This window comes from Columba livia, chromosome 3, assembly GCF_036013475.1.
Source record: "Columba livia isolate bColLiv1 breed racing homer chromosome 3, bColLiv1.pat.W.v2, whole genome shotgun sequence".
Lineage (NCBI taxonomy): Eukaryota > Metazoa > Chordata > Aves > Columbiformes > Columbidae > Columba > Columba livia.
The window spans coordinates 84,051,163-84,066,690 of NC_088604.1; the positions used below are offsets into that span (position 1 = coordinate 84,051,163).

The 15,528-nt window shown below is 39.7% G+C and overlaps 1 long non-coding RNA gene across 2 annotated transcripts in view; it reads right to left on the reverse strand.

Moving 5' to 3' along the window:
• Positions 1–1,399: 1,399 nt before the first annotated feature.
• Positions 1,400–15,528, reverse strand: part of LOC135579092 (uncharacterized) — a 36,826-nt gene continuing 22,697 nt past the window's right edge. The window contains exons 3-4 of one of the 2 annotated variants that reach the window (XR_010471517.1): positions 13,788–13,901; positions 1,417–1,531 (exon numbers count right to left, since the gene is read on the reverse strand). This is a non-coding gene — a long non-coding RNA (uncharacterized LOC135579092). Of the gene's footprint in view, positions 1,532–13,787; positions 13,902–15,528 lie in introns of both variants that reach the window. The other variant, XR_010471516.1, reaches the window with a different exon arrangement.

Below are 15,528 nucleotides of genomic sequence, written 5' to 3' on the forward strand. Positions count from 1 at the left end.
AGCCATAAAATGGTACAGGTGATCAGAAGCTAGTGGCATGGGCATCTGTGTTTGAGAAACAGTTCCTGGCTATGAACCATCAGTGGAGAAAGGTGCCTGTTTCATGAAACAAAACAAAGCTCAGTAGTCAGTTGGGGATGATTGTGGGAATCACTTTGAAAGTATGCTTCAGATTCAAACTTAAACTTTAAAGGAGTCACAGCATAAGAACTAGAGGGGGCTGTGATCTCAAACACAGCACTGGTAGCTTCAGGTAGTCCCCTACTGATCGTCCTGGTTGGTTGAATTAAAACAGAAGAGGCCCAGTTCTACTCGTTTACAGGGGAAGACAAAGGGAGTGGAAGTTCTTACAGTGTTTAAAAAGTGAGCTAGTCACATAGAAACCATTTCCAGTCCATGGAGAGAAGGAGGCACTTCTAAGGTGAGATTCATCTCATCCAAAGAGGTAATAAAACAGATAAATTAATTACAACATAGAAAAGCCTGTTTCTCTCCATTGTCTCTAAAAGATGTCTAGACAAATGTGTCAGAAGAACTGAATACCACTCTTGCTCTATAAGTTAAAGCTCTGAGGTAATTCCTGTGGACAGACACTCCTCTAAGTTAAGTACCACAGCATTTATGTTTGTTGTTGGAGACAAAGACTGCACGATTATTCATCACGTTCAACTGCTGGGCAAATCTTCCCCTGAGAATTCATTCTTCTTGCCTAAGCACTGCATCGGGGATGGTGATGAAAAAGGTAGTAACAGTGCTGCAGAAGCATTCTTTGTATACATCATCAGGTTTTGAGAAGGCAGCAAGATGCAGTGCTAAAATAATGTGGTTTGTATAGGATAACCAAAACTTTACTTCAAACCAAACTTTATTTTTCCCATGGGTACATATGTGGATGTTCATTTCACCAGCCCAAAGGAGCACCAGACAATAATGAATCTTGCTGTGAAATAATCTTGAGCCAGCACAAACAAGCTACAAAACACAGACCATTTAATTCAGACTTTTTCTCCTCCAGTAAGTTACAGATATTCTGAATGCTTGTTTTATGTCTCAACAGTAAATAATTCAGTGGGAGTATTTGTTGGGAAAAAAACACTTCAACAGTAAAGTGTTTGCAGGCCTGCTGAATTTGAAGGGAGAAGGTTTTTCCTACAGTCTAAGCTCTGTTTGCACATCTGATAAAACTTTAGGACTCTTGGCTTATTTTATCTTTGAAGAGAAAAATCCAACTCTCTGAAGAGTTGAATTGTACAAAATGTACAGGAGATACAAAATGAGGTATGTCAGAGGTACAAATAGGAATCATCTGGGAAAAAAAGGCTTTTCAGAAGAAAATTACAGATGGAAATCAAGGTTGTTTTGTACTACTGCAGGTCTCTTCCCTGAGTTCAAGAGGTAACCAAGAATCAGTATGGCCCACTGCAGAATCCCAGAACGGCTGGAGTGTCGCATTCCCAAAGCGCAGCCTGCCTTCTTCTGACACGCCTGTGCCCCCTCTGATCCCACGGAAGATGTCCCTTCTCTGGTAGATCTGAGTGAGAACAGAGTGGTTACCTTTCAGTAGTTACCCGAGGGAGCTTGTTTAATCCAGAATCAGCACACAGTGGAAGGACGAAGTCTGTCACTTTTACCAGAAGGACCTGGAGCTTTGGTGTAAAGAGTAGCATTAGGTGTGCAGTCCTTGCAGTTGCACACATGTAATCTTTAGGAAGGGCTGCAGGATTAAGTTTTGAATGAGAACTCTTAGTAACATGAACGGTTGTGTAAGGTAGTTCCTTAGATCTGCCAGAAGTTATATGTGCACTGGTAAAATTTTGAAAAAATATCTTTCCAGTGCTGACATGAATGTAGTCAGACTGAAGAAAAGTTGTGAGCCATCAGCTGCTGTTGACACTTTGTTTTACATCACATGTATCTGGCACTGAATAAGAAACTGTTCATTTCCTCATGGTTCACTTCCTATTGTGCTATCCTTATGTAATGTTTAATGCTGCAAGAGCACAGAATTAATAGTCTGATATAGACATGTCCCTTTCAGTCACAAATAGTCTTTTACTACTTAGCAGGAATAGTCGTTTACTGACATAAGAAGCAGCATGACCGTCACTTTGCATGTTAGATCCAACAGGTAGAATTTAAAACATTTAAAAACAGATAAAATTCTATTCATTTTATTTCAGTCAAAGATGTTGGTGCAAAGAAAGAATAGGAACCAAACAACATGTTAGTTAGTAAGGCTATATTTCTAAAGGTCTGTTTTGTGACTTGTGCAAGCAACTGTAAAAACAAACAAACAAACAAACAAAAAAACACAAAACAATTAGAACTGCGAAAGTGTGTATTAACTTGGCTTGTGAAATTTAATAAATAAGCTGCTGCTGTTGTTTGTACTCCTGACAGTGGTGGAAATGTGAGAAGAGGTTTTGAGGAAGACAGGGCAGATTACTCCAGCATGTGTGAAGATGGAGGAATAAATCTCTTGCAGGATTAACTTTAAACTAGTGCACACAGAGTTTTGCAGCAAGTTATTTTTAATAGTGTATTTGGATGGTTACTGTAGCTTTTGAATACAAAAGTTACAATGAACAAAAGCCCACAAACAGTACAGAGAGACTTAATATTTTAATCCTTTTACTTCAGATTTTCTTGAACAGCATCTATATAAATCAGCCACAAGATCACCCGGTTCTCTACTTTAGTTCATCTTATTTTATTTTCTTGTTGTGATGTCTGGTTTTCATATTTTGATCCCTGAAAATACAGTTCTTTCAGCAGCGAAGAAAGACACATTTACACCCACACTGCCCCACCTGTTCTAGCTTGTTAGCACTAAAACATCCTGGCCATTAAATGTTACAAGAAGATGAGGAAACACACTCAATTGAACTGAGTTAGCTCATTGAAGCTGAGCAAGAGAATCACAAAATGAAAAGCAGGGGGAGCTTGAGGAGCACGAGAGAATCTTCCTCATCTGGTGTCTGGTATAAAGCACTGAGTCTGCACACCACAGAGATGCAGTTTCTGTGCTCACCAGAAGCTGAGACTTTGTCCTTGCACACAATAGCTCCTGGGAAATTAGCTATAAATTCTAACATGTTTCTCCTGCTCATAGTAAACCACGTATTTTCAAAGACTTCTTGCTTGGCATGTCCCAGACGGAAAGGCCACTTCCTGACAATTTCATGTGAATTCTCCAAAGCTTGGGGGTGCTAGAGTAGCCCAAAGAAAATGTCTTTTTTTTTTTTTTTTTTTTTTTAACGGGGTTAGTTACTTTCTTTCCGGAAACAGTTGAACTGCGGCTGACCTTTTCCAAACCTGGAAAACCATAGACTGTATGGTTAGAGCTGACAAAGTTATGAGTGATGTAAGATGAGGCCCAACAGTCAGGAATGCCATTAACGCAGTCGTTAATGATTTTTGGTATTTTTTTTCCCCTCACTTGCCATCTAGGGAAGTAACAAAGAGTTAGAGTGGCCCCTATGCTGCTGCATTTCCTTACCTGAATCCTGGCAGCAGGGGTTGCCGCTGTACCACTGCTGCTGTCTGCCCAGCCTATGACTGGGTGGCGTGGGTGCTCTGAGTCAGCAGCGCATCCACCTTGTGCAAACTCCAGCTCTGCTTGATCGTAGGGCAAATGCTTTTCCTGGAGATCCTAGGCCCTTTCCTGTTAAAATCAAGGACCTGCCTGGAGTGTGTCACAGCTTCCAGCTGATGCAACTGGTTTTCTCCTTCATGGAAATGGAGAGTCCAGGAAGGGGACAGCACCTGGACAGAATAGGGCTGGTGTCCTTATACAGAGTTAGCTGGGCGCTAAATTCTGAGTACCCAGGTCCTGCAGATACATATTTATGCCTCAGTTTCCTGTGTAGGGTGTGTTTCCAACCATGTAAATTAGAGAAGCTTTGGTTTCTGAGCTCTTATAATGGTTAGCAAGTTCAAAACCAAAAAATTTAATTAATACCTTAGGTCTGTGCCCTGCTAAACATCTAGTGGTTGTTTTGTGTGACTGGGAGCCTGCATTAAACCAGGGCAGCCCAAGCCCTCACAGAAAGACAGAATGGGCTGCTTGGGGTAATTCAGTATGATACACAAGACCATTGTCATGCATATCTCTATATGAATGTCTGTTTGTATTATATAGTATCTTGAACTCTCTGAACTATGATAACACAGCAGTATTAGCATTCTGCCTGTCAGTACTTTATGCAAGTCAGCTCTAAACTGGGCCCTTGCTGCAAAGGCAGCTGCCTGTGTCCTGGGCTGTGTGAGGAGGAGTTTTGCCAGTGGGTGGAGGGTGGTGATCCTTCCTCTAATCAGCACTGGTGAGGCAACACCTGAAGTGCTGTTTCCAGGTCTCAGCTCCCCAGTCTCACAAGAAAGGGATGGAGGTACTGGAGAGAGTGCAGTGAAGGGCCATGGAAATGGTTAGAGAGGATTAGAGCACTTCTTCTATGAGAAAAGGCTAGGAGAGCTGGGGCTGTTCGGCTTGGAGAAGAGAAGGCTCAGGGGAGATCTCATCAATGCATTTAATATCTGAAAGGAGAGGGTAAAGAAGACAGAGCCAGGTATTTCTGAGTGGTGCCCAGTGACAGGATCAGAGGCAATGAGCACAAACTAAAGCACAGGAGACTGAACATCAATAAACTTTTTTTTTCAGTGTGAGGGCAATTGAGCACTGGCACAGGTTGCCCAGAAAGTCTGTGGACATAGATATTCAAAAGTCATGCAGACATGGTCCTGGGCAGCCTGCTCTATGTGACCCTGCCCTGAACAGGAGGGTTGGACCAGATGACCTCCAGGAATCCCTTTCAACCTTATCTGTTCTGTGATTCTGTTAAATTCTGCGGTAATTTCTTTTAAACTGAGACAGGGAACTTACCAATGAACCATTTACTATTGTTGCTAACACATTTATTTCAGTAACTGGATGGATTCTCTGCCAGAATTACAAGACTTGAACTAAGCTAACCTCTTCATTTAATCTCTTTATCCTAATATTTAAGACATTATAACAAACCTCAATTAAAGTAAAAATTGCAATAAAGTTAGGATGATAATATTGTACCACTGATATAAGTTGTTTAATTAGGACAAGTGCATAAGTGAAGCAGCTCAGAATACTGGCCTGTGAATTGCAGTCTCAAAGTATAGCTTGGAGTATGACCTGTCCACCGAGAGGGGTGGAACAGGTCATATCTTCAGTGATGATACTCTAGGCAGTCTGCAGACTCCTGTTCCCTGTCTGTAGGAAACAGACCCTTGCCAGCACTAACTTCTGAAGCATGCATTGTAATCCCAGCTGAGATTTATTTGGTTTAGGCCAAAACTGTGCCAAAGATCATTTTAGCAATTTAACAGTTGCCCTCTAGTGCCATTCATGGCATCATCCAATTCAACACAGTAGGTGCAGCCAAAGTTGCCAGAATGTATTTATTTTTAACGAAAGACTAGATTGCTCTACACCAGTCTGAAGACATTGTTTCTAAAACAAATTTGATGGTCACAAAATCAACATGTTATTGTTTGTTATGTTTTTAAGGAGGCAGGACAATTGACAGTTTAGTAATTCAAATCAGCAGAGTGCAAATAGTGAAAGGGAAATTTCTTCTTGAACCATATATCTGAGCAAGAAAAGTATAATAATTATGGGTATTTGTCATAACAGCCTTGACTTCTGCAGAGCCACTGAGGTCCAAGCTGTCAAGCTGACTCTTGGAACCTGGATATCTTCCCTCCTATGCGGCAGGATAGCTCCTTGCTGATTTTTGGCTTACCATTTTTTGCAAGCTTACTCTTCACAAACTACGTAACACAAGCACCTCACTTATTTCTCTAAAGTAAATGTAAATGACTGTTTCAAACACATTTGCCTTTTCTTGGTGAGACCTAATGGGATGTCTTGTAAGATGAGGACCTTCATTTCCTGACCTCACATAAAAGAGAGCAGAGTTCTGTTTTCACTTTCTCAACTCTTCCACTCTCCTCTGAGTTACTCTAGGTACTTTTAAATCCATGTGGTATTTACAAGTGATGGTGCCAGTTACAAAGGGAATTCTGTTTCCAAATCTGTCATTGATTTTATTACAAAAGATGTTTCCAAAAGTGCTGAAATTAGCTATAAAATGATTCTAGGACTGAAAAAAAATCATGCAACAATATTTTAAGGTTACTTGGTTTTTAAGATTGAGAGGTGACTTTATACAAGTGAAAGTACCTTCACAGAGATAAAATACTTGGCTCTTTAGCTTATCAGAAAAATGTGTAACAAAACCCAATATCTGGAATTAAAAAACACCCAACTTCAATTAAAAAAAAAAAAAAGTTAAAGCTGGAGGCAACTATCACAGAATAAGCTTTCAAAGAGGAGCAGTTGGTTCTCCATTCCTTAATGCTTTCCAAGTAAGACTGGCTGTCCTTCCAGAGGGTACACTTCAGGTGGATATAATTACTGAGTTCAGCACATGAGTAGCTGGATAAAAGAAAGTGGCTTCTGTCTAGTACTCAGCTAAGGTGAATTAGGTTCTTCCTGGCCTTGAAATGAGTGAGTCTATGAGAAGCAAGAAGAAGCAATTGCCAGATCTATTAAATCCATTCCTGTTCTGATTGTAAGCATGAGTTTATGAAGCTCATGCCAGAAACATTGTTCACTTCTTTGGCCATTCAAGAAGTCAGGATACAGCCTAGAAATAAAGTGTTCTCCAGAAGACTGTGGCACGGTAACAATTCCCAACCACCTCCAGTTGTCATATGGAACATAGATGAGTTTCTCCAGCAGAAGCCAGGGAAAATAAATAGAGGCACAAAGCCACCAACACAACTACTAACACGTACACTTACCAGCCCAGCCTCTAGAGTTCAGCTTTTCACATACTGCATTGAACAGTTCAATTAGATTTGCAGCAACAGTAAAGATATTAAATTATTTAAGACAGGTTATGTGATCAAGTAATCAGGTGGATTGTTGCATGCTTATGGCTATATACCTACTTGTAAATAATTGAATGTGTTTAATTTAAACAGGGCAGGGGTGACAGTAAAGGTTGTGCAGTGTAGAAGCTGGAAAAACAGTCTTATTTGTCTTGGTCTGCTAAAAGCTGATATTCTTGATTATACCTCTAATTGTTTCTTGGTGTATTTTGTTATCCTCACAGTTTGTTTTAATTTTGGCTCATTTACTATTTGGCACTGATCTAGTAACAGGACACCACATGTTGCTGTGCTGCAACTTCTAAAAGCCTTGCCAATTTCTATTAACTTTCACTTCTGTCAATATAATAAGCAGTGGATAGATCATGATGAAACTGTCATGCAGAATGAGAATCAGTTGTGTCTGGCCGTTATAGTAAGAATCTGGGTAACACACCATCTGGATAATAAAAGGCACTCAGACCCTTGTGTTACCTTGATACAAAAATCTGGAAAAACAACTAGATTTCTGTCATTACAGCTGAAGATCTACAATCTGGCATCTGAAGTGCCAGCAGGAACTGGAGGGAAGACACAAGTGGGGTTGAGCAGAGAGCAGTGGCTGCTAGATCTTTGAGGAGTAAATGTGAGGAAGGAAAGGTGTGTGACATGTGGGCAGAGCATCTGTGCACTGAACATGTGGTTAGATATGTTCATGAATCCAAGCAGAATGTTTGAAGTACCTGGTATGAAGAGCTGAGTACAGGATTACCAGGTAACATGATGTAGCCAAAAGAACTGTTTTTTGAACTCACACCAAACACTATGGCTTTTTTTTAATGTACATGTCTGTAGTTTTCATATTTTAATCAGCATAGCATCTGTTTAACGTGCATTTAATCTCTGTTTGCTACATAACTCCTCCCTACCCCTGTAAATTCATAGAAAATTCATTCAGATTACTTGGAAAGACTTCTCTTGACTTCAGAAATGTTGGATATGGCCTTTTCTTGGATTTCAAGGGAATGTTATACTAGTCATTGGCTACCATTTCATGTTAGATTTAATCAGGACCATTTGAGAGAAGAGCCCGGGGACATGTATTTTCTCATATTGTTTCTTCAGACTTTGCTGTTGTCCTAAGTATATGCTTGAGCAGACAATAGAAGTTTAGCAAGAGAAAGAATGGTTCAATATTCTGCCCAGCGCTGGGGAGATCTATATTCACTTCTCAGATCTGCCAGAAATTCCCCAAGTAGTTTTGAAAAAGTTATTCAATCACTTTTTTCCTCAGCCCCTGATTTGTGAAAGGGCAATTATAGCACTCTATTAAGTCACGATTCCCTGGTTTGTAAGAAGGCTAGTTTGTTCAGGACTATGAGTTTCTTGAACACTACAATAGTATGAGCTACTTGCTTAAAATAGACCACAGGGAACTAAAACGAAGGAAGTGTGCATCACCAGCCCTGCAAGACCTTGTTATTAGCAGCTGTGCTTCATGGCACAGCCCGTACTTGTGCCTTGGTGCACAAAGCAAGCTGTACCGGTGAGGAAGCATTTCTGACTTCACAGTCTGCGAGGCTGACATATTCCTGGCATGACCTTAAACAACATGGGCCACACTGATTTTATTACTCTGCTATTGAAACGTTATTATTTTATTTCACCCCTGGCAGTATTCTTTTAGGAATAGTTTAACATTGTTCTTACTTATGTTATAAGCAGCTTTGGTTATTCTTCTGTTTCAGCATTTTTGTGTTTGCAAGCTTGGTATACAAGTAGTGGTAATGGAGGGGCCATAAAATTGTTTATCTCTGTTTTTCCAGGCTACTCTGACTTCGTACAGGAAGTAGAAATCTCTGTGTTTGGTATTTCAACCATTTGATTTCTTTCTGGTTGCTCATTTTCTGGAGCTGCTGAGAATGCCTGCCTGAAGGATTGGCTGTAGCTAAGGGTGTCAAGCTTACATGGACTGTTTAGATTGCTATTTTGTTTGATGTGCTCCTGATGTGTCTCATGAGAGTGTTCAGAAACACCATCCATCCTGCTGTCCATTTGGGAATCATAAATTGCTCCAACTATCACAGAAGCTCTTTACCCTACACTGATACCCTATATTCCTTGCAACCATGCTGCTGAACCCTGGGTAAGGCTGATTGCCTAATTCCTTTCACTAACTCTCAAAGACTTGTAGCAAAGGTGAGGTGAGTGGAAAGGAACAGGAAAGAGGAAGCATGTGAACCAAAAATCACATCTCTGGAGTAGTAGCTTTAAAATCACATTGTCCCCTGTAATCAGATTTCCTCCTATGTGAAGCAGGGCTGCCAAGAGCTGTCCCCAGAGGCTTGGCTTAGCTTCAGTGCCTGAGCAGAGCCAGGAAGCCCTCCCTCCTAAGCCTTCTCTCGGGTCACAGTGGTGGGATCTGTGGCTTTCTTCCATCATCTCCCTATCAGCTGCGCTGTCCCTCAGAATGAGCTTACAAGCCTTGTCCAAAACCAGCACACCTCAACAGCCTGCTGAGACTTGGCATGGACTATGGGAGGAGAAAGGGACATGGCATCTTCTTGGGGATATTCTGGCAACATTTTCTTTAATTTGTATCTCCTCCATGGTGGGAGACAGGGACTTGATATTTGGGAGTTGTTGTGTCTAGAGTCTGTTTCAGAAATGTGGCATTTGCAGTTCTCTTGAAGATCCACATACATTTATTCAAGTTAGAAGTATCATTACCATTAACTAGTGCTAAAATCAAAATTTGTGGCTTTTGTTAAGAGAATTAGAATAAGATCAACATGATTCTGGTGGAACAAGAGGACAACTATAGCTGAAGTGCTTACCTACATAAAGAAAAAGAACAAACTGAGAACATTTTCACTTGATGTCAGTGACAGTAGGGAAGCAACCTTGCTTGTGCTACGCCATATGTCAGGTCCCATAACTTAGAAGTTCTGCATATTGGCAAGCGTGCAGAACTTACATACTTTTAAAACTCAGCAAATGTCTACTTACATCTTTATAGAAACTCTAAAAATGTCTAACTGAAATAACAAGTGGAATATGAATTCGCATGGACTAAAATGAAATTTCTAAAACTAGAATGAGCACTTAAACTAGTGCATACCCAGGACAAATTTTAGTTCTCTTAGGAACACATTCTGCATACCTGTATTACATGTCAATGTAGCATGTACTTTTACAAATATGCAGGCAACTAAACATATCTTAAATATATGTGTTTCTATATAATGCTTTTAATATAATTCTCATCAGTCCCATTGAATTTAACTGTTTACTGTTATCAAGTGAGTGGCTGACTGACGTGTTGATTTGCTGTATTGAACCAGCATGAAACCACACGTTTTCCTGGATACAGAAACATCTGCTTTCCTTAGGCACAGGCTGGCTGTTCAGTCACCAGCCAGCTGTCTGACTATATATGTCAGCTGTAGTTGTGTTAATACACATAGGTAATAAATAGCTTCTGGTTGCACTAAGAACTGAATGAGAGCTGATCTGTGCACAGGATAGAATATGAACTGGAACCAGTTCATCACACTGGAATTAAAAGACAATGATCAGAAGCCTTTAGGAAAAAAAAAAAAAATCTGATTTAACCATGACATTTGAACTTGAACATTGAAAAAGACAAACGTTTTCATGTGGAACTAGCTGAGCTGCCGCAAAGGCAATCAGCGCAGTTCGGATCTACAGAGGCACAGTAACTGAACGTGCCTTTGTTGCTTGATGGAACTAGTGTTACAAGTAGTAGGTTGCTTTTGGTGGTCACCTGCTGCCTGCTGAGGAGGGATGGGGACACCTACACTGCTGTCAAACATCACAAGTGTTTGAGAAGCTCCATGAGAAGGGCAAGAATGATCTTGCTTAGTTTTCAGGCATGGGATGGAGACTGTTCAGCCATTTGGTGGAGCTCAAGTATACACAGCCTGCCAGGAGGGAATAGGCCATACTCCTTACACAAAGGTGTTTGGAGAATTAGCTGGCAATTTTTTAAAAGCCTCTAAAGGGCATACAAGTCATCTTAAGTCCAAAATTTGGTATGTTTCAGTGGAAATTAGCACCAACCTAATTCACCGCCAAGTGAATAAAACATAGAGGTTTTTTTCTCTATTTAAAAAACTAGTCTTAAGAATTTTTTGTGAAGGAAAAGACATTTGTTTTCCATTCACCTCATCCTCAGAAAGGCTGGTATCTTTCTCAGAATAAATTTTTGAATTACTTTACTTTAAAATACCATATTTTAACTAAAATATTTTGGTTTTCCTAAAACTGGAGGGAAGCGTATTGCTTTTCGTGTGTGAGTGATATCCCCAGAAATGCTGAAGATTTCTCCTTTTCTTTTAATTAGTCTTAGGCAGGCAAAATATAGGAAGGAAGAAAACAGGGAAGTGTTAGCAACATCAAGTAGAGGCATTATTATTGTCACTGCTTAAAATTACTTCCGGAATAGTGGAAACAAGCTGCTTATTTTATTTGGACAAATTAGTTTTCTTTATATATGTTATAATAAGAATATTAACAAAAAAAAAAAAAAAAAAAAAAGTCTTTTACTGTTATTGCCTGTTTTTTTTCCAGGTTAACCCATATTTTTTCTCAAAAGAACTGGAAAGAACTTTGCCACTTTGTTAGGAGTTCAAAGCAAAATAAGTTAAAATGTCATGCTGATGTATATCCAAGATTGAGCAACTGCTGCTGCAATTATTCCTGCTTATGCCATCCCACAAGGCCTCAGCTTGTACCAGGCTTGGCCTGCCTAATCACACTGTTCTGGCACAGCCTGGGGGGAATGTCACACTTTTCACTGAATGTTGATGGCATATGCTAAAGAGCTCTTGGAAGAAATTATGGAGAATCAAACTCTATCATAACAACTTGTTGAGCGGCCTTTCCATGGAGATATGCCTCCCCATGGGCTTCCTCCCAGCAATCACAGGATGCTAAAATATATCAAGAGCAGCAAGCCATATGTGTGGAAAAAAAACCCATGCTCCTGAAATGCACCAGATGTAATGACAAAACCAGTGAATTGCATTAGATCTGTACAAAGAAGTAAGGATAATGTAATCTAACCATCATCATCAAAACATCTCCAGATGAACTCATCTGACAAAGGAGTGTTGAATTAGGGCACATAACAATGGTGCAAGAAGTTTGCCAGGAGATTTAACTGGAAAAATGCCTTTCCATTTTCAGGCACTCCCCACAATGGCAAGAGCAAAAAGAAATTAAATTCCAAAACTGAAAAAAATTAAGGGAAAATGACTTTTTATCTATGCTGGCAGTTGGCTAACATTGTTGTGCCATGTAACTGTGTGGTTTCTCTGTTCTGGTAACCCCTGCCTGGGCATGGCCTATATAGAAACGCTTGTTGATCTCATGAGCCATTCCCAGGAGATGGCAAACATGACTAAAAGACTGCAAGACAAGACACACACTACAGGATGAGAACCAAAAGAACTGGAGGGTGACTGAAAAGCTGTCGAGAGAATATCTATTCAACGACTATGCAAGGAAAAGGACATGAAAGAAAGATGCAGAACGTGACCACAGCACCCTTTTGCTCCTGTTCCTCCACAGCTGCTGCGCCAGTACAGGGAATCCCTTGCAATGCTGTGCAGAGCTGAGGGGTGGGACAGTTGTCTCACTAGTCCCGGCCCCAAGACTAGGAGACCAGTTATGGTCACCCAGCATATACCTACCATTCTTTACACACATACCGTTACACACTTACTTTTAGTAAGCTGTGCAATGGTTTGCTTGGCTCAGGGTTGAGGTTGTCTTGCCATGTATGAAATTAATAAAAGCTTTTTGTTTATTGAGCATATGTTCTTGGTTAAAAGGTTTATTGAAGCACACTCTTCATAAAACATGTGCATGTCTTTTGGGATGGACAGTCAAATTTCTAATGTCACAGGAGGTCGTATGCAATTACAAATACCATAGCATATTAACAACACATGTAGAGCAGCTTCAAAATTGATAATATGCCATAACAATACATGAAAGTTCATTAAAAAGGTTGGAGGTCTTCTGTGGATAAATGCATGAGGAAGTACTGGGCACATTTAATGTCCCTACACCATATTTTTTACATAAAAGTGCCTCCACACACTTGCCAGCTGATGAAGGCACTGAGCAGTCACCTCTCCTCTCTCCTCCTACTCTGCTAGGAAGAGCTTTCTGCTATTCTGCCACCAACTGAGTAGGCATTTGCCTTTAGAAACTTCTAAAACACAATATGCATTGGTAACACAAGACAGAAATTTCTCAAGTGCTTCAAGCCATGTCCTGACATGTTTCCATTTTTCTTTCCCTCTTCCAGAATTCATGGTGACTCTTCAGACATTGGTACTGTAGCTGAGAAGACATTTTTTATAATTTCAACTTACTGAAAAGCCTATTACCCTGAGACCAGATAAAATCAGATTTCTCAGAATAACAGTACTATTAACATATCATTCAATGACTATGAGGCTGTGGAAAGCGAGGGGATGCAATATTTGTGCAATCAAGCTAAAATTTTTTAAAATCTTGGCATCAGAGACTATTCTAGTACTTTGTAGACCATGTAGCTTAAAGCAATTGAGAAAGGGAAATATGGAAACATGTTTTCAGGTTCAGTTCAGCTTTTCAACAAAAGAGAAGCAAATTAAGAGAAAAAATAGTCAACGTAAGTCAGTTATGCATTTCAAAAGGGCATTTTCATTTTAAGCATGAAAAAATATTATTAACACTACAGATGCTTAAATCTGCAAAGCATTAGCTAGTATATCATTTGAGTTTAAAAAAAAATGTCCTGTTTTGCATAGCTTTTGTTTTGTTGGAAAAGAAAAGGCAGTAATCAATTATTTGTATACCTCTACCTGGCAGGGGGAGCTGCTGTGTGACATTTCCTGTTCCCTTTGTTTCAGTCTTCACATCTTTTTTGTACGTTTGTACACTCCATCTTGTTATCTCCATTTCATTCTGCACCTTTCCTTTTAGATAAAAAAATTCAATTTTTTTACTTACTTTGAATCTAGCAGTAAAAGATTATAGGAAGAAGATATTTTATATAGATGTGCGTGTGTGTTTGCTTGTAAAGCAGAGATAACGTTCTCAGCTATATTATTTAACAACAGCTCTTTACCCAGAATTCTGTGTAAAAAAGGCAGCATAAAAGTTGGCATTGAAAATTAATTCTGCGTTACTAAAACTAAGTTTTAAAATGACAGCAAGTTATATGTTATTGTACTGAATAACTTCGGTCGATGTGGGTTATTGATTTTATGTTATAAGTTTTTGAGAGGTAAAAAAGTACACTAAGCATATTAGAGATAAACATGTTGCTATTGATTAATTAATTTTAAAATGTGGATCAGTTGACAAATATTCATTTTCAATTTCTCGGTGCAAGACTTAATAAGAACAAATTATAGTAGATTTAAGCACCTGCTGTGTTTTGTTTGTTAGCACAATTACATTCAAAGCTTTATCTTCATTTCCTAAAGACCAAATTATACATAGATGCAGCCATGGTGTCACTGAATTTCCATTTCTGTCAGGAGCACAATCAATTGAAACATCATGACATTCTTGCATTTTTGGGTTTTGTGGAAGAAAGAAAAGCAGGTTTGGCAGTAAAGGAATGGGAATGTAGCAGCAGAAATGTTCACAAGATAATAAGAGCTGGCTAAAAACAGGAACTGTCATTGTGTCAAAAAAAAAAAAAAGTAATCTTAATTGGTTTTATTTCAAATTGGTTTCAAATTTAATTGCAATTTCAGTACAGAATTTATTTAATAGTGCCTAGTAATAGTGAGATTTATTTGGAAAAGTAAGCTTGGGTTTACTTTGGGTTTATGAAGACTTTTTTTCCTTACCATAGCACTCACAGTATGGACTGAACAGGGTTTCCTTTTGTATTTTTCCGTACTCTTTGCTCATTTGAAAAGCATCAAAGAAATTGCCATGTCTTGAGAGAGTGGCATCTAATGGTCACTGTTATAAGTCAAATGTTAGAGAAACTCCTCTACATAAAAGTTCAATTTTTTAATTGCAGTTATTTCTGTGATGTGTACGGTATGATGCTCAAGTAAGGCTTGGGATGACTTCCTAGCTCTAGGCGATGTTAAATATGGGGTAACTTTACAACTTCTGTTTGTTTCTGAAATTACAGTGCTTTTAAAAGTATTTTCTTCTGGATTCTTATAAAACTCTGAGAAAGTCTGACCTGAGTCAGGGGGGGATTAGCTGTGTGAGAGAAGGCGTCAGTGTCCTTTGGCTTTGTATTCCTGTTGCCTGGAGCAGTGACTCACAAAATACAGGTACAACATGCTGGTTCCTGTGGAAACCCTGCTGAGTCCCTCCCTACAAGCCCCTCAGTGGGTGGCCTTGCCAGTTGGCTGTGGGGTTCCAGGGCTGCCCGGTCCTGAGGTTTGGGGACAGACGTGGGATAATGCAGTCACCACAGCACTTCGTGCTGACCAGTGGACACAGGGAACCCTTGCATCTGGGGCACCCTGACAGCCGAGCTGGTCTAGACCCATGTGGCTTTACCTGCCTTTGATGAGAATATTTTTAAGCTGGTATTCCTTCCCAGGTCAGAAATAAACAGGTTTTCCC